Consider the following 17,434-nt stretch of genomic DNA (forward strand, 5'->3'; position numbering starts at 1 on the left):
GGGGGTGTAGGGGAGCTGAGCTGCGGGAACCGCGATGCCGAGCGCGGGCGGGGTGGCGGAGCCGGGAACCACGGTGTCGGCGGGGGAAGGGGGGACCGCGGGTTTAACTTTAATAGTTCTTCAGGCTATTCTTTAAGAATAGCTAATTCTTTAGCTATTTCAGAGCTATTTTAGGATACTTCAACATATTTTAAGGTCAGTCAGAGGGGACGCCCTGTGAAAATGTAGAGTTTTAGGACTGCAGAGGTAGGCTTTGGTAAGGGGCCGGTTGTGGTGCCGTGGGTTGGGTCCCATGCTGCTGATCCAAAGGTGATTTTCCAGGTCCGGTGAAGTTGCTGAGGTTAGACTCATGAATACACGCTGGAGGTTTGGTCTGAGGAAAATCCTGCACTAGAAAACTCACGACACAATTTTGGTGATGTTGATTTGTCAGAAGTGTTTATAACATCGAGGGCAGCCCGAGTTCGAGGTGGGGAGGGCTAGAGTCCAGAAGGAACCCTGCGCCGTTCATAATTCTAGGAGGCAGAAGCCCGCTCCCAGCCACTGGGCCCCTGGACTCAAATGGCAGCCCTTTTAAAATGTAAAAAAACCCTCCTCTCGCCCTCCCTCCCCGACTGTCAGTTTGTCAGAGGCGTTTGGCAGTCCAAGGGCAGCCTGAGTTCTGGATGGAGGCAGCTCGGGTCCGGGAGGAATCCTGCTCCGTTTGTAATTTTGGGACGCAGAAACCCGCTCGCGGCCGCCCGGCCGCTGGACGTCAATGGCACCCCTTTTCCGTGGGAAAGAAAACTCACCTCTGCAGGTTCCTGATGTCGGTTTGTCAGAGACGTTTGGCACTCCAAGGGCAACCCGAGTTGTAGCTGGGGGTGGCTTGGGTCTGGGAGGAATCCTGCTCCATTCGTAATTTTCCTAACCCTCTAACCTTAACCCTGAACCCTAATCTTAACCCTAACTCTAACCTTAGCCTTAAACCAACGTGGGTAGAAAGAAAATCATTCAAATTTTAAAATATATTCTCAGTGTATGTATCAGAAGTTTTCCTTCTTGTAGAATTCTACAAAACCCAGAATGCACTGGCCTCATCAGAGATGTCATCCTATGGCATGCCCAGAAAAACTGGATTAATGGGACCGAATCCTGGCGGCTAGCACTGAAACCGGTAGGAACTGGTGTGGGACATCAGACGCTAAAGCCATACAAGAGCTACAGCTGGTACTAAATTGTTTACAGCTATTTTCTATACAAATAAAAAGTTGTTACCGCTGACAGGACTTAATGATTTTTATACCATTTTTGCTGAACATTTGTTTTTTGAACGGGGGATCGAAGACTTCCAATAATAAATTGCATTTAATTTCCAGAGGAGCAGCATGATTGTGAGTAAAAATGTGGATTGTACCCCTGGAAGCCAACCAAGAATGTGGTTTAGATAGTGCAGAACCAACAGGCCATGAACTGCAATTTGTTTTTAGTATCTATATAAAAAATAATGAGCAATTTACATGTCTCTCTCTAGTCAGAACCTCAGAAGTCTGTATAAAGGTGCTGTACAATATATAAACATTTACACCCGGTACATCCATCCGTTACGTAGCATTCCGAGGCCACGTGGCTAAGTCTGATACGGGAAGTACGGATACAAGGTCTACGGAAGGAGAAATCACATACAGGTAAGACATTATCAGGTCACATGAACATATAGAAAAATAGAGAGGAGTTGAAGGCAAGGAAATAATTTCAGTGGGGCTAATTCATCTGGAATTAAAGGACTGGATTTGTCACTGTACTCAGTGGTCAGGCCGAGTGCACACAGCTCAACGTAAACCAACCTCTGGGGAAGAACGTGGGGCAATATCTACACAGGCTACTTCAGAGTATTAAATAGTTCACAGTCATATTCCGCTCAAGGAGAATTCGTACGTGTTGCGCTGCACGGCAAACCCGGCGTCAGTGTCTCACCCATTTTCGAGCAGGTGACCGTGGTTCAGAGCTGCTTTAAAGCCTTTTGAATTCCCAAAATCTTTGCTTAAAAGCTGTTTGAGCAGTCAGCTGTACTTGTGAAGAATTCCACTCAGAACTATCTCACTGTGCTTTGATAGCCTTTAAAAGCATTTAAGTTAATTTACATTTTAGTTCAAGAAGTAGAATAACACACTCTGACAGAAAAACAGTTTACCTCAAGGCAGAGGTCACCCAGATGTGGCTACAATAGAGGCAGATCTTTGGGAAAAGTACATGCCTGTGGTTCAGAGTTACCTTGGGTTCAGGCTGTAGCTGGCAACTCACCCAGAGCTGCTCACTCTTGAGGCGCAAAAGTCTCCTTATTTTCTGTGCCTTCCGCGACACTCCTGCCGAGAGGTGCCACAGCTGAGCGTTCACTGAGAAATAAGTTGTTGTCTTCCTACTGCACCGTGTCCGGCTCTGGATCGGGGTCCCCCCTTTCACCATGGTTTTCAGCACATTGCAGAGGCAGTCTGAGAACCAGATCTTATGTACCGATGTCACTTCTCCTCTGAGAACCCTGGTGAGACACCTTTCTCTACGTTATTTTGTTATTTTTTCCCTCCCAGCCAGATAAAAATCCTCCCGCTACGTTATGACATTAACAATTCTGGAACTCTTGTCCTGTTATAATTCAGTTATTAAAGTATTGCTCTAAACACAAGGGAAGAGTTTTTTTAGATTCTTTTTTCTCCTGGCAGTTTTTATATGGCAACACGTGTCACTGTAGCCAAAACCTGATTAATATTGCTGGGTTTTGTTAATAAGTTATTAGTAAGGGACAGTTTGGGAGTAAATGGTATCTACTAGAGGCTTCATAGGTTTACTATTATACTCCACCATGATCATTTAGGGGTAGCTTCTTTTGTAATCATTAATGAATAATGACAATATGATAATCTTCAAAGCTCACCATTCCAGCACCAGCCTTTCCTCTGACTTCTAATTAAGACATCAAAGTTAATTTCCCTCTCACAAAGCAGGGACTTTTCTTTCTTTGCTGATGCATCTGTTTTATAGATATCACTTCTCAAGTCCCACTGCTGGGCTCAACCTCACTGAAGGATGACGGGAGGGAGTACACAGTGCTTCATCTTTCACTGTCAGCCCTCAAAACCACTTTCACAAAAGAAAGAAACAAGCACGTATCCTGTTTCTAGATGGCTCCTGTGGGTTTGGACACTATCTGTTATTAACATAAAAGTCAGGAAACAAAATCATGACATCTTTTAGGTCAGAAAAAACCTTTATGACCATCAAGTCCAACCATTAACCCGGGATTGCCAAGGCCACCGCTAATCCTTGTCCTCGAGTGCCACGTGCACCCATTTTTTCAATCCCTCCAAGGATGGTTACTCCACCAGTGCCCTGGGCAGCCTGTTCCAATGATGGACAGCCCTTTTGGTGAAGAAATTTTCCCTAGTATCTCATGTAAACCTCCCCTGGTGCAACTTGAGGCCATTTCCTCTCATCCTGCTGCTTTACTTGGTAGAAGAGAGAATCATTTAGGTTAGAAAAGACTTTTGAGATCCTTGAGTCCAATGTCAGGATCTTTCACTGGTCTCCAGGGTATGGTGTGATGCTTTTCATTTTCAGGTGAATGAAATAAGATCCCTGAGGCAAAGCTGTGCTCCCTGCATATCAGACATACCAAAATACTTCCGTACAGCAGCCTTTTGATATGTCTGACACCCAGACTCATGCTGGGCCTGCCTAAGTGTCATCCTTGAGAAAGCTTTCGTCCCTTTAAACATTCATGTGCCCTTTCTTCTTCTCATGTATTTTTACTACTAACAGGTTTCCCAGCTGATAACACAGCGATGAGTACATTATTCAGCCTGGATTGCTGACTTGACTGCTGGCAGTCTCCATTACAGCAACATCTTCCAACGCTTACGGGTGAGGATCCCAAGCTTTATCTGAGTGTCCTGGCAGAACGTGGCTGATGCTGCAGGGCGTAATGGGGAGAGGCAGTGGGATGGGACTAGAGCCAGGGATCTCTGTCCGGACTCTACTCGGCACTGGAGTACACAAGCCCAGCTCCTCCAGTCCCCTGTGAGCCCCAGGAGATGCAGGGGAAGAAGGAGAAGCTTCTTGGGGCTGAAGTGACACTTGTGCTTCTTCTATTATATTACAGAGCTGCTATCACTGTGCCACATCCCTTTCCCTCTTATCCCACATGAACTGTGAACTGAGCAATTATCTCTGTATTGTACAGGAGGGCTGTGAACCTTAATTAATTTGTGGGTTTCAGTTCTTTGCTCTCAAAATGCAGTGTGTTTTATTCCTTCACTACTTCACAGTTAATAGCATTATTTATTTGAGTCAGAGTAGTCCCCACCAAGCCTGTGTGATAGTGGGTTCCCAATTCTGCATGATACACTGGGCAGGCACAAACTCCCTGCACTCCCTAACACTAACTAAAACAGGAAACAATTAGGTTAGGTATTAGGAAGTGGTTCTTCCCTGTGAGGGTGCTGAGGCCCTGGCACAGGCGGCCCAGAGAAGCTGTGGCTGCCCCATCTCTGGAAGTGTCCAAGTCCAGGTTGTACGTGGATAATCCCGTGGTTGAACCTGGGATAGTGGTAAGAGGTTCTTGCCCGTGGCAGGGGGTTTAGAATGAGATGAGTTTTTAGGTCCCTTCCAAACCATTTGTGGAGTCTGTGATCACCCACCAGTGAGCTTGGGGAGTCCCTCCCCAGGTGGGTTTGTGTCCGTGCATAGCTGTAGGTTGGGGAAAAGACACGGGAACATGGCCATACCTGCAAGCACTGTCATCCATGTGGAAGAGGAATCCATGTTCCATGAGTGGGGTGGTTCAAGAGGAAGCTGAATTGCAAGCAGCCTTCATGTCCAGCTGCTTACAGAGACCAAGCAATACAAAAATTAAACAGGCCATTAAGCAGCACTCCAGTGGATTAACATTTGTCTGTCTCGCTTACGCTGCAGGATTTCAAAATTCCTTTGAAGTTTGCATATTAGAAAATCACTTTCCAAGCCACATAACTTTGAGGAACAGCTGACTAATCCTTTAGGATTTAATGAGGTTAACTAACATGCACAGTTTTGTAGAAAGCTATCATTTGTATTTTGGTAGCAAACTTGAACAACATTGACAATAAGTAATGATCTGTAAAGAGCCATAATGGGAGCATGTCATCATTTTAGTAACTTTTGTAGAAGCTTTAATTTTCTTCATAAAGCACAGGTTGGGCTTCTGATCTGATCTTCTTAGTTATAACAATTAATAGTTAACATAACTGTTTGCTTTTAAGTCTCACTGAAGTCAATAGGATTACACTTTTCTGTTAGCAACGTTAATTTATGGTTTTGTAGTTTCTTCTCTGACTCTTCAGGATCTCCTTCCATGGACTGGCAGAACATCAGCAGTGTTTTCCAGCAGCTGGGGCTGAGAGCAGGAGGGTGCCCAGCACTGGTCTGGCACTGGAGCCACATCCCACTGTTTGTCCAGCGAAGCCCAACTCTGTTCCTGACAAGGTCTGGATCAGAGCCGTCCCCCAGCTGAGCTCCTGGAGTGACTATAGAATAGAATCATAGAATCATTAAATTTGGAAAAGACCTCCAAGAACATCAAGTCCAGCCTTCTCCATTCAGGAGGTTGGTTCTGGACTCCTGGTGCCTCGAGATTGAACTATGAACTTAACTTGGTATTTATATATATTTTTATATATTTATATATATTATGGAATTCCAAAGTTGTGTGAAACAAGCTGACACGTAAGTTCATTAGGATGCAATTACTGCAATCAGAATGTAGGCTACTCAATTATTTTAGCAAGAAGGTGTAATTAACTGCAGGTTCATGTTGAATGCTGCCTGGTGCCAGATTTCGAGGATTGGCTTGCATGGGTAAACACAGCAGTGGGGTTTTACCTAGAGCACAGCCACTAGCTGAGAGATGCAGACTGATGGAAAACAGCAGCTGCTAGATTGGTGGGAGACAAGCCAGAGCAAGACAAGAGGAGCAGAGCATCTTGTCCTTCACCTAGCAGCCCAGCTGATAGAGCTGGAGCCTCTAGGGATGTGAGCTGAGTGCATCAAAACTTACTGGGTATAATCGCTGCTGAGCCGTTGCTGCCTTGTTATTTAAAAGCATGAATATTAACGAGTTCTTACAGCTTCTTTGGAAAGATCTGCCTGTTATGGCTTATAGATCATAGTGGTACTGGGAGAAAATAAAACTATGTCAAACTGTTTGCCTGTTGCTTGTTTGCAACTCTCTCCTTCAGCTCATGGGAGCCTGGACACTATTCTGGAGAGGTAGTTTCCTCAGCATGTCTTCCACTTGTGAATTATTTAATGGGAAGCTTTGTCCTAGTAATGAGTGGAATATTCAGTGTGCAATTAATATCTCTGTTGCCCTCGGGCCTTCACAATCCTTGTCAAAATGTACATTACACCTGTAAAAATTCCATACAGAGCAGCAGGCAGAGAGGCGGCTGTTCATGGACTGTGCATGGAGAGAAGGAAGAGAAAAAAGACAGGAAATCTTACAAGATTTGCTGCATACATAAAGCAGGAGACCATCAAGGGCATGAGTGGCACAACAGGACCTGGGAGCTGTGGCACAGAATCCTGTATGGTGCTGAGCAACCTGGCCTGGGAAAGGAGTCCCTGCCCACGGCAGGGCTGAGATAATGAGCTTTAAGGGCCCTTCCAATCCAAACCATTTTATGATTCTATGAAGTTAATTTTTGCTGTCCTTCATTCCCAGGGCAGTGCCATAGGTGCGTGAGTTCCATGTCCCTGGTCCTGTTCCATTGTTTTAGAAGGAAGTTTCTGCAAAGACCCTGATCTTCCCACAACTCATTTCCAACTGGAATTTAACAGATCCCCATCTGCCAAATAATAAATAAGAACCTTTACATGCAACACTCCGTTTGTTAATCAGAGCTATAAACAAAGCCTAAATAGCAGCTAATTTAGGGAACGAGGTTGGGAAGGCAATGTTGCCATAGCTGCAGCACACGATTGCGATGAACACCCAGCCCGATGTAGTCAGGTCCCCTGTCATGGTTTAGGGTAAATTTGGGAGAAAACCTCCAATGGGCCCTCCCCACCCCGGGAAGCAAACATACGTGGCGGTTCCCAAAAACCAAACCTACTGCCAGGCTTAAAGGCACCACTGAGAGCTTGTCCCTGTGGCAGTGAAGGGCAGGCTGTGAAGGATTGCAGAAAATGCCTTATTACCACAAAATGACGTGGCTCTGGTTTTCATTATTTTCACTCTGTGGGGAAAATCCAATGTGGTGAAGCTGGTGGCATATCAAGGGCAGGGCCAGCAGCAGCAGCTGTGTCTTTCCCAGGGAGAGCAGAGCCAGACATGCTCACAGACTTCCCAGGCCAGCCTTTGGGCATGCACCAAACTGGGACGGGAGCCCGTGCGCTGACTTGCCGACAGCCAGAATGGGTCTGGCAGAGATAGGAAAACCCCAGGGCTTGTGGCGCCTCCACACACGGGATCCGTGGGCCGCTCCAAGCTCTTTACACACCGCTAACTCATGTATTTCCCTGATGCATAATTCATACCTTTTTAGCAGAAGGTAAAAACTTCATAACTGTTAACGTGCAAGTGTTCATTAATGTGAGTATGCCATACAGCCCTTGGATTTGGAAGGCGCTCTTGAGAAAGAGCCAAAGTCTGTGAGCAGATTTTTTTTGAAAGCTCAGAGGCTGGTGGGCACCAGTCTCCAAATGATTCCCCAGTGGCTGCTGCTTCATCCTGGTTCCGCTGAAGAACTTGGAACATCATAGAAGCAGAAATAAACAAACAGATAATTTCCTCTATACAAGGCATGGTGCTGGATGTGCTGTATATTCCACGTCTCTGTCCTGCACAGAGAAGTCAACCAAGCACAGAAGGGAGATAAGAGCATTTGTTCCCACAAGGAACATGGAGAGGATGAAAAACAAGTTTTCTGTTGTGTTCCATGCAGGGCTGTTTATAATGCCTGTGACTATTTTTAAGCCTGAGAAATGAAGGGCTGCCAGCTGCAGCTGAGGGAAGGTGCATTGTATTCTGGAGCACTGTCAGGTGAACAGAGCAGATACTTGTTACCCAGCAGCCAGCACAGGGACATCGGTGACACCACCCTCCCCATCCCTCTCCTTGGCAGAAGTCTGGCTGCAGGCACTGTCCTGGTAAGTGGAACTGCGTGCCTGCTACTGGGCTGACACCAACATTCACAGGGACAATGTCACTGTGAAAAACCTTCCAAAAGATATTGCTGGGTGGAAAATAGGTGTAGAGGAGGTGCAAGGTCTGCTGTTGCTGCTGCCTGTTCTGTAAGACCATGTTTGGCGGTATGGAGACATGGGCAGGATGAGGGCATGGGCAGGATGGAGGCACAGATGGAATGGAGGCACAAGCAGCCAGGAGTACCCTGCCCCTGTTGGAACAGAGGAAGGATAGCTGCCTGTGAGGCTGCCCCAGGAACCAGGGATGGAGAGCAAATCAGAGAACATCAGAGATACTCCAGCTCCTTTGGCAAGGTGAACAGCCAGCCCCTTACAATCTCTCACCCCACTGCTGACACACAGGAACTCCTGGATACTGACAGCAGCTATTTTCAACAGCCTCTGACACAGTAGAGTGAGAAATAATTTCCCAGAGCCAGAATCTCTCTTTTGAGTGTTTTGGAGAGGTCTGAGGCCACCCAAACTCATGCTGTAGAGTATCACGGACTCTGGAACTGGCTCCCCAGGGAAGTGGTCACAGCCTGAAGCCTGACAGAAGTCAAAGAAGCATTTGGAAAATGCTCTCAAGCAGATGGTGGGATTTTGGGAATTGTCCTGTGCAGGGCCAGGAGTTGAACTCAGTGATTCCTCCAGCAGCAGGATGTGTCCATCATCCAGTGTCTGCGCTATGGGGACTCAGGAATAGCAGACAAAGATGTCAGTGCTTTGAAGGACTCCAACCAGGGGCAGGAATCTTTCAATGAACCTCCTTGGCCAGACTCAACTTCCTAGAGGTAACAGAGGGGTTTTGCTCCAAAGCAGAAATTCCCAAGCACTGCTGACGGCCCCACCCCAGTCAGACCAGTCACACCAGGGATCACAGCCCTGGCCAGAGGCACAGCTCTGACTCTGGGCAGGGCTGGGGGGGCAAAGAGCTGTGCTGGGAGCAGCCCCTTGGCAGGGACACTGCCCACAGGGATACCCCCAGTGCTGTGGGGCAGTTCCACTACAGAAATAGTTTTAGCAGTTTGGACTCACTGGTACAATGATAAAGTAAGGAAACTTCCAAATTAAACCCCACAGGGATATCCACTGAGGGGAATTTCATTTGCTGACATACCTAAGCCATGGCCAAGGTTGTACAGGACAAGTGTCTCAGCCACTGTTGCAAGCACCGGAGGGACTCTTACTACAGAGTCATGGAATCATTAAGGCTGAATGGCAGAAAACATTTCCAAAAAGGGCTGGAAGCAAACGGCTGTGCTGAGGGGAAATACAAAGGGCAGGGCAGAGCTTGGGATTGCAGCAAGACCATCCAAGTGGCGCTGGCTTTGGCAAAGCAGCACCTGTAATTTCATGCTCATCCAGCCCCCAGGCTGGCCGAGCTGTGCAGTTTGTGCAGCACAGAGCAGCCCTCACCCTGGCCAGCAGCCCTCGCCGACACCCAGGGTTGACCCACGCCCACCCACACCACCGCTGCCCACTGCTCCTGGCTCACCTGCGATCCCTCTGCTGCCAGAAGCAAAGACCAAGGAAAATGTCTGTATTTACCACTGAGAGCTGCCTGAAACCTTCCTCAGACCTCCAGACCTGCTATATCCAAATGACAAGCGATTGTCAAAGTAGGAGCTCAACGCAGTGCACAAGTTTAGACCTTTCCCATAGTTTTGGAGATATTTGTGCACAACCAGGCAGGCTGGGCTTAACACACACTCCAGTGGAAAAGGGCAACTTCCCAGACCTAGACCTGGAGCAAAGTGTCCGGGGTGGATCGTTTTCATTGCTAAATCCCCCAGAAAACATCCACAAGCAAAACAGAGAAAGGGACTTGGAACAGAAGAATTTGAAAGCCTAAACAAAGGTCAAACCACAAGTGTTTGAGCAGTGTGGGAAAAGCTGCCTGCCCTTACCTCTTTTTCCAAAGGACATCATACCATGTTCTTATTTTACCTCCTGCAGTAGTGACAACCTTCCCAGCCTCACGGTAGCGCAAATGTCTTGTTGAAAGCTCCCAACAACATGCCACAATATCAGCAGATGCCTGTACTTGTGCAACGCCTGCCTGCCCCAGCACCGATCACTATTTGCTAATACAAATCCTTACTTTTCATGTCAGTGCGCCTCTCCAGTGCAAACAGCAAGTCGGAAGGTAACCCTGGTTAAAGGTTCCTGATAACCTGTAGCAAGATAGTGACTTGGCTTATTTTCACTTACATATTTCCCTGGAGAAGCTGTAGCTGTCAGGAACCTGGATTCAAGCAGAAGTCCATAAAATCTCATGCAGTGTCTACCTGAGCTGAGGAGGAGGAGCTGGACATAAACTGAAACTGTTTGGACACCAAAAGCACTTGGCAAAATAGAAACAAAACGCAACTAGTCCCCATGATACGCAGCCAGCCACACCACTGCCTCTAGTGTCCAGTTTCCCAACTGGAACACTTTCCCAGGGATATTAGCTTGAGGGGGCTCAGCCAAGCCCCTGCTCGCAGCCCACTCCACACAGATGCAAGCCAGGGATCACAGTCCCGTTCTCCCGGAGGGGTGGGAAGGCTGGGGCTGGGTTTAGGGAGGTTGGCGGCCACTGAGAGACGTGGCTGCCAGAGTGCTAGTGCTGGAAAAGGCCCCGCAGTCATGCTTTTGGAATGCTCCCCTGCTCCTAAGACATTACACAATTATTTCCCCTCCCCGCAAACCCCCCTAATATAAATGTTTAAGAATGAGCTAAGCAGTAAAGAAAGGGAACTTTTTTTCCTTTTTCTGAAGAAAACACAGAGCGGCCACTCCATAAGCAAGGCTGTCCATGGGGACACTGCTGGAGCAGGGGCTGTGGGGATGGATGTGGGATGGGGCAGCAGCCCCCAGGCTCCCATCCCAGGTCAGACACTGCCTGGGAGACCAGGCAACTTTGGACCCACAGCCCAAGGCCACCGTCAAGGGATGACAACCCGCATCAACGAAAGTGCAGCTGACCCACCCTCACCACACCCAGGGACCCCCAGCCCAGGCACGTCCACCCCACCCTGTCGCACTGCATCCCACCCAGCAGCCCAGCTGGGCCACCCACCCTATGCCCCATTCCCCCACCCTTGCACTGACCCCACACCCCAGTAACCCCAACTTTAAGCCCATACCTGACCAGAGGCAGTAACCCCACACCCCATTAGGAACGCAGATCTCAGTCCCTCCAAACCCGACAAGGAAACCCTGACCCCAGTTCCCCCAAGCCCCAGCAGTAACCACGAAGCCCTGTTTCTCCGGACTCCACCAGTAACTTAGACCCCACCACAACCAGTAACCCAGACCTCAGTTCCCCCAGATCCCAGCTCGGGCCCCCCTCCCCACCAGTATCCCCCCGTCCCCGGCTGTCCCCGCTCCGCTCCCCCGGACCCCGCACCTCTCTCGGCCTCTGCCCGGTCCCGCTCCCTTCTCCAGTTCTGTCCCGGCCCCGCCGCGCGGCTCCGGGCACCGCCCCGAGCGGGGCCGTACCGTGATGGGCTGTACCGTGCCGTGATGGCCTGTACGGAGCCGTGCGGGACTGTACCGGAGGCAGAGCGGGAACGCGGGCCCGTGCGGGGCCGGGCGGGCCGAGCAGACCAGAGCCGACCCGCCTCTACCCGAGCCGTGCCTACTCGGGTCTCTACCCGAGCCGTGCCTACTCGGATGTCTACCCGAGCCGGGCCTACTCGGATGTCTACCCGAGCCGGGCCTACTCGGATGTCTACCCGAGCCGGGCCTACTCGGATGTCTACCCGAGCCGGGCCTACTCGGATGTCTACCCGAGCCGGGCCTACTCGGATGTCTACCCGAGCCGGGCCTACTCGGATGTCTACCCGAGCCGGGCCTACTCGGATGTCTACCCGAGCCGGGCCTACTCGGATGTCTACCCGAGCCGGGCCTACTCGGATGTCTACCCGAGCCGGGCCTACTCGGATGTCTACCCGAGCCGGGCCTACTCGAATGTCTACCCGAGCCGGGCCTACTCGAATGTCTACCCGAGGCGACCCGAGCCGCGCCGACCCGAGCCGACCCTACCCGAGCCGACCCGAAGTCAAAGAAGCATTTGGAAAATGCTCTCAAGCAGATGGTGGGATTTTGGAAATTGTCCTGTGCAGGGCCAGGAGTTAAACTCAGTGATTCTTGTGGATACCTTCCAGTTCTGTACTGCATGATTCCAGAATCACTGCAGTGCCTCGACCAAGCTGTGGCTCTGTATAGTGCCTCCCCATGGCAATCCCAGCAACCACTAACACAGGTCTACCTGGCTTCCCTGAGGAGCTACTCTCTCTCATGTCCTGGAGGTTTGATGTGTGTTCATCAAATTGAAAAAGGATTTAAAAATAAAGGAGTATCATAAACATCCTAAACAATCAGATCTATATAGCATGTTGTCAATATAGATAACATTAAATAAGAAGCTCAGAACTTTCACCTGTAAATTAAAACCTCTTATTGAAATATATGCTGATTACAAGGCAAATGTCTTTGTTTTAATTATCTTAATTATGGGCTTTTAACGTCAAGAATCTGAATAATAATAATAAACTGAATAATTAATATAATTATCTGAATAAAATAATCTAAATAAAATAAAATAAAAAATCGTAATAATCTGAAATAAAAACACTCATAAATGGCAGCATGTAACAACAATAGCTGCAGCTGCTGGCACTTGGACTGGGCTGTCAGGGTGAGGAATTATGTGATTCCTGGGGAGGGCATGGTGGGTGGTGGGTGTGCAGGGAGACTATAGGGCTGAGAACAGTGTCTGAACATACCTGTCACATGAAGTGATGGTGGCAGCTTGGACTAACTGCATTTATCATCCCCAGTTGTATAGCTCCCACCCCTGAGTACTGCATGTAGGGGAGAGTTGCTTGCGAGTGGGAAGAGAAGGAGACTGGGCTGGTGCATGTGTACTCAGTTAATTTTAATTAGTTAATTAATTTAGTTAGTTGATCAGTTTTCCATTGTTTTGTCCTACCTGGGTGAGGCACAGCTGTGACTGCTGCATCCCTGGAGAAATGCTTGCCATGGACCAGGTCTGAGAAAGGCCTATCAGCTGTGCCCCTTCCACGAATGAGTCTGACAGTGCTTGGGGCAGAAGATCCCACAGCCACAGGGTCCAAGCAGCTACCTCCTGCAGCATGTGCCTCCTCACAGGGCACTGAGCTCAGTCCGTGGGCACTGGGATATTAGGCAAAGCCATTTCCAAGCAAAGGAGATGTGCTGATCTCTGCTTCTCAGTAGACAGGCTGCAATTCCCACTCCACAATGGTATGTGGAGAAGGAGAATTAACTTGCATTTTCTCTGGTTCACCACTAGCAATTTCATTCCCCCTTTTGGGCTCCTGCTTCCACTCCCATTGCCTGTTCCTGAAAAACTAATTTTCAGACGCTCATTAGGATGGTGTGTCATTGGAGTGTCCTGCCTGATCCTCAGCACACTGTGTGCTCAGTTGTCCTACTGCCTTTAGAAGTGCCCCCAGAGAGGGTTTCTGCTATGCTCCCAGCCTTGCAAGACATTTTGGAGAAAACCAGTGAGCTGAAGGGCAGATTGGCAGGCAGATTCAGATTGTTTTTCTTTTCTAGCTGGACATAGAGAAATAGGAAATCTTTAGAGACCTTGAAAAGGAAAAGTACTTCCCTCTGAATTGCTAAACCGATGGCATGGCTAAGAATAGCCTCTGAAGGGAGAGGGAAGATGAATGACATGAGGCATTCAGCACCTTTTCTTACTGTGCACTAGTTGTGAAATTTAAAAAGTGAAGTATCAAGGCACGTGCAGGCGAAGGGGAATGGCCAGTCACGCTGTGGACGTTTGGAGGAGTGTGTTATTATGTAAAGCAAATTGCGGAAAGGTTAGCAAATACCGCTGCTTCCCTCGGGAGCTCTTCTCTTGCCAAAGCCATTAGTGCACTGGCAGGATAACAGATCCTCTCTGCTAATTCTCTAGGTCATAAGCAAATTGAGACAGAAAAGCTGATCTGCTATCAATCTACATTAGGCACAGGAGTCCAGCTCACCTGTCCAGCAGCCACTGGTTTACAGAAAGTTTAAGGCTGGAATATCAAATTATAATTAAACTGATCCCATTTTGCTCACTGCTCAGGCAGGCTGGGCATAGAGCTCTGGGACAGGGCTGTACAATTCTTGCTGTCCCCAGGTGAGAGCACGGCACAGGGAGGGCAATTCCTCAGACAGTGCCCCGGGACTTCCACCGTGCTGCTTCATCCTTTCAGGGAAATCCACAGCCATGATGTTGCAGCTATGCTCCATGTCCAGGGGCTCTGGGGTTGCAACCCCACAGGGAGGGCTCGGATTCAGGCAGTTTGTGCTTACCTCAGAGTCTTGATGCCAGCTCACAGTTGTGCAGCTTGCAATTTGGAAAGGGACAGATCAGGGAAATGTTGCATATGGGATGTGGAAAACTCCTTCCCTAGAGAGGAAGGGGTGAGTGAGGGCAGGAGGAGGCAGAGTTTTTTCTAGAAACAACCCAAGTATCTCCCAGCATGGGCAGAAAGAGTTTTCGATAACCTCAATATAAACTGCTTAGTGCGATTAAAACAACCCGCTCTCATGGAAGGGAAAGCATTGCTCCCAGGGAGGATTAAGCCCAGGTCTGGAGCCCCTCCCTCCATGGACACACCAGTCTGTGGATGAGTACCCTGGGCATGGCAGGTGCTGGGACAGTGGTCTTCTCTGCCATGCGTGCAGAGAGGTTTAGCCTGGATATTAGGTAAAGGGTATTCCCACAGCAGGTGGTTGAGCACTTGAACAGGGTCCCCAGGGAATGGTCATGGCCCCAAGGCTGCTAGAGCTCAAGAAGCATCTGGACAATGCTCTCAGGCACAGGGTGGATTTTGGTGTTCTGTGCAGGGCCAGGAGTTGATCCATGCAGATCCCTTCCACCTCAGAATATGTGCTTCCATGATTTCAAACACAAGTGGTGCCTGCAAAACCTCCAGAGTCACATTTGCAGTGAACAAAGACACCCACCTGCACATCATTTCAAATCCTGCCTTTGATCTCAGGTTCCGGTAACAACCTTCTCCCCATCCAATTACTTGTCTTACAATTGACATAGAAATATTAAATTCCTAAGAACGAAAGCGCTTTCAAAGTATAACCTACTTTCAAAGTAGACAAGATTTATCGTGGAAGCATTTGCTTTCTAGTCCTTGACATTATCAAAGTCACTGATGCCTCATCAGCAGCTCCATAAATGAGGCCTCCAAACACAATATCTACTTGCCTTTTGCTGAGCACTGTTTGCTGGCTGAGCTCTGATGATGGCAGTCTGGCACAAGTCCAGATTTTTGTTGGTGTTACATTTGGTCAGGGTGTGATTTCAGCAGAGGAACCCCAGCAAAGGCATTTGCCATTACAGGGAAAGGAAGTCAAACAGCCATCGTGGAAGTGCTCCATCCCTAGAAGTATTCAAGGCCAGGACGAAGCAACCTGGTCTAGTGAAGGTGTCCCTCCTCATGGCAAGGGTGGAATGAGATGAGCTTTAAAGTCACTTCCAACTCAAACCATTCTGTGATTCCATGATCCTTCAGAAGCAGCAACAGCAGGACACAACTGAGCAAAGAACAATTTGGTAAATGCTACTGTAGCAGGAGTCTTGACCTACAGATATCACTACAAAGTGACTATCCCAGAGGAGGACTTCCCTGTAAGGGTCACACCACTGCCTCACAGCCACATCCAGCCCCTTCTGCCTCCCTGGTGGCACTAGAGCTGGTCCTGGCTGCGCCCCTCTGACTGTGTGGCAGGTGGTGGCCCTGTCACCATCCCCTATGACTCTATAACCATGTGACCATGGTGTGCTGTGGGCACCCTTCTGCTGCCACACACTTCCAGGCGCAATCAAGTCTGTCCTGCAACCCTCTGACCATTGCTGAGTAGCAGAGGCAGCCGCTGGCAATGTGGGCTCACTGCTGCTAGCCACAGCATCCAGAAAACAGCTCAAATTAAAACTGGGAAACCTTTGCAATGGAGCAAGCACCATGCTTCTGGTGGCGGCGGCGGCAGCAGCAGCAGCAGCAATGGTGCCCCTGGTCGACACCTCTGCCTGGTCCCAGCTCTCATCATAAATTGCTGCACCAACCTACATGGAGAGGCATTAACTTTCTCTCCTAAAACAAGGTGCAATTAGTTGGGCTTAAAAGAACACCAAGCAGTGCTAATTACTCTCTAAAAGATGAATAGAATTAAGCCAGAGAAGCAGAAAATTACCTTTGTGGGAGATCTGTTGCAGAGTTTAACTGAACAAGGATGGTAGCTGGATTGACAATGAAGAATTTGTCTTTTAACACCAGTTCACAAGCACCTTGACTATCACCTTTTTTTTGCTCCTGGAAATCACCTAGAGTTTGAATTAATAATTTAATAATAAATAATAACGAGCTAATAAATAATTAATCAATATTTACTTAATAATTAATAAATAATAATAAATATTTAATTAATAATCAATAAATGAAAATTAATAAGTATTAGCTAACGAATAAATAATAAGTATTTAATTAAATAATTAATGATAATTAATATTTAATAGTATTAAATTATAATTAGTAAATGATAACAATCTAATAAATAAAAAATATTTAATTATATAATGATTAACAAATAGTATTTAATAATAGTAGATAATATTTAATCATGATTTATTAATACTTCGTTAAACTAATACATATAAGGATAACAAAATATCTTGTTAAAAGTAATTATAATTAATAATAATTTTATTATTTTAATAAAACGAGCAAAATAAAGCAATGTAATAAAGAAAATCGTTATTATTTTAAATAAAATCAAACTAAAATAATAAAAACGAAAAAAACCCAGCTTTATTCTCGATATTTTAAACATTATCTTCAATCCAGAAACTACAAAACAGCTCCTCTCTGTCCCGCAGAAACAACAGCTCGTCTCCCTGTGCCACTCCAGACCCCGCACCCGCCTCCGGCCGCCTGAAAAGCCCAGGACGTGGCAGAAAGAAGTGGCCACGACCGGCCCCACCGCCCCAGGACACCGCCGGCCCCCAGATGCTGGCCCCAGCAGACGCGGGCATGGCGCCCGACCTCACCGGCGCTCCCCAGTTCAGTGAGCACAGGGCTCCCGTCCTGGCGCACCGGCGCTCCCTGGATCGCTCACGCCGCCGCTCGCCGCTGCCGCCCGCCGCCGCCTCTCCGCCGCCGCCTCTCCACCGCTCGCCGCCGAACTAAGGCCCGCA

At 48.1% G+C, this 17,434-nt stretch overlaps 2 long non-coding RNA genes across 7 annotated transcripts; one reads left to right on the top strand and one right to left on the bottom strand.

Moving 5' to 3' along the window:
- Nucleotides 1–818: 818 nt before the first annotated feature.
- LOC147653849 (uncharacterized) lies at nucleotides 819–5,566 on the top strand. 3 transcript variants are annotated; one of them, XR_015283998.1, is made up of 4 exons: nucleotides 819–1,209; nucleotides 1,514–1,667; nucleotides 3,796–3,897; nucleotides 5,335–5,566. It is a non-coding gene; the product is annotated as an uncharacterized LOC147653849 (long non-coding RNA). The 3 variants fall into 3 exon arrangements; XR_015283999.1 differs by having other exon boundaries at nucleotides 1,592–1,667; XR_015284000.1 differs by lacking the exon at nucleotides 3,796–3,897.
- On the bottom strand, nucleotides 1,449–17,434 carry LOC147653850 (uncharacterized). Of its 4 annotated transcripts, XR_015284003.1 has the most exons (5): nucleotides 17,288–17,434; nucleotides 16,435–16,564; nucleotides 14,536–15,777; nucleotides 13,178–13,577; nucleotides 1,449–5,537 (listed from the first exon to the last, which is right to left on the bottom strand). It is a non-coding gene; the product is annotated as an uncharacterized LOC147653850 (long non-coding RNA). The 4 variants fall into 4 exon arrangements; XR_015284004.1 differs by lacking the exons at nucleotides 13,178–13,577; nucleotides 14,536–15,777; nucleotides 16,435–16,564; nucleotides 17,288–17,434 and adding an exon at nucleotides 10,301–11,190 and having other exon boundaries at nucleotides 1,748–2,518; nucleotides 4,761–5,537; XR_015284002.1 differs by lacking the exons at nucleotides 13,178–13,577; nucleotides 14,536–15,777; nucleotides 16,435–16,564; nucleotides 17,288–17,434 and adding an exon at nucleotides 10,411–11,552.

This window comes from Cyanistes caeruleus, chromosome 3, assembly GCF_971803275.1.
Source record: "Cyanistes caeruleus chromosome 3, bCyaCae1.hap1.1, whole genome shotgun sequence".
Taxonomy (NCBI): domain Eukaryota; kingdom Metazoa; phylum Chordata; class Aves; order Passeriformes; family Paridae; genus Cyanistes; species Cyanistes caeruleus.